Raw genomic sequence first — 2106 nt, forward strand, 5'->3', positions numbered from 1 at the left:
AAAAGTTAGAGATAAAAAAAAATCAAGCACTTCAAACTGGGGCAATTATTATTCTTGGAAGTTGATTATCAGGATTTCCAAATTACAAGAATGACTAGTGTTTGTTATGCCTCCACCTAAATCAAACATACTCGTCCCCACGTTGTAACTCCTACCTCAATTGTTTTGCTTTCAATGTAACGAATGTATATTTTTTAATATTATCATTCGATGTTGTACGTTACACACTTTATATACCAATCCAGTTTCATTATTGATTGTTCTATTGTTTCAAAATTTTATTTTATGATAATAAATGTTGGAATTTGAAATATGTGAAAATATAAAAGTATTTTAAATATTTTGACATTTGAAAAATATATACACGGGAACTCGTTTGATTCTCAATATATATGCGTGTGTGAAAAATAATGAAGGTAATCATTTTAAACAATGGATTTTTGTTTTGCCTCGAAAAAGCAGTCATTCGATAGATACGAAGAGTCATCATGTGGAAACAATATTTGTCTTTACTCATCCATTGAATCTTGGGACGGAGAAGAGCATAAGAATCGGGGAATCAAAAAACGAACAAAAATTGATCTATAATACATGACACACATAAATCATGCATAATTTACTCATACTCACATGATTTATGCATCTTCACTGACACTTTACCTATACTCGATGCATAACACACAAATCATTCATACCTTATAGTTCGAATTGCAAGTATCATATACTTATTCTCCCTCGTTATCTACCTTCGAGATTGGACCAATTACGATCTACGCATCCGTAAACAATCCGAAGACGGTCACTTTCATTTCTATAGATCTACGCATCAGTAACCAATTCGAAGACGATCATTTTTAATTTTCATAGATCTATGCATCGACAAACAATCCGAAGACGATCACTTTCATTTCTATAGATCTACGCATCGATAACCAATCCGAAGACGATCACTTTCATTTCTATAGATCTACGCATCGGTAACCAATCCGAAGACGATCATTTTTGTTTCTATAGATCTACGCATCTGTAACCAATCCGAATACGATCATTTTTCATGTCTATAGATCTACGCATCGGTAACCAATCTGAAGACGATCATTTTGCACATCTCAAAATTTAGGTCCTTATATTTATTTATCTTTGACTTGATAACATGAAAACGAATATAATTATTATTCACATTTTCCTATTTTTTAAGTAAAATACAATTAAATAGGGGCAGCTGTAGTACCATAATTTTGTCCAATTTATCTAAAAATAAATCAAAAAGGAAATATATATTAAAAAGGGAAATAAAATAATTACAATGAATAGGCTCATCAATTTACAATACCAAATCATATTACAATTACAATTAAATTATAATCAAATTAAATTACAAATTAAAAATCAAGCCAAATTAAATTACAATAAAAATTAGGTCAAACTCTCAAATCAAGCCAGTTGTTTCCAATTTTGTTTGTGTTTAGTTCTCTATTGTTGCCTTTGCTCACTGTCAAACCCTGATATGTTGATGTTGACTGCCATTGATACACAAGCCATGCTCATTGATACATTTGTACATGTTGTAACTAATTAGAGAAACTGAAAAGCATAATTTTTACCAGTCAGTCTTAGTATACATGATAAAAACTAAATGACAAATTTTTGAGTTTAAAAAAAGAAACTAAAAGACAAATAAAAGCTCAGCAAATCATCAGATAAAAACAAAATAATCTAAAATTATGAAGGCAGCAGTGGTGCAGAAAAACGCAGATGATGAACAAAGAAAACAAAACATCAAACTAGGATCTGGAAACAGAGGCACAGACAAGAAAACAACTAAACATATAAAAAGACTCTATAAATACATCTTCTTTAAGTTTGAAAGGGCAGAAAAAAAAAAAAAAAGGGTTAGAGGTGAGATCAGGAAAAAAAAATTTTTTTTTTTAGTTTGAATGTTTTGAAACATGAGATGATTGATTAGAAAAATATACTAATCAGAAGAACAAATATTCAGTTTGTGTGTAAAAACAAAAAGAATAGATAAAGAGAAAACTCAAACCTTCATATTGTCACCATCGCTGTTGGAACCGATGTCTTTTGGAGCAGCCGCACCCCCATCCT

Source organism: Cicer arietinum, chromosome 4 (assembly GCF_000331145.2).
Source record: "Cicer arietinum cultivar CDC Frontier isolate Library 1 chromosome 4, Cicar.CDCFrontier_v2.0, whole genome shotgun sequence".
Classification (NCBI taxonomy): Eukaryota; Viridiplantae; Streptophyta; class Magnoliopsida; order Fabales; family Fabaceae; genus Cicer; species Cicer arietinum.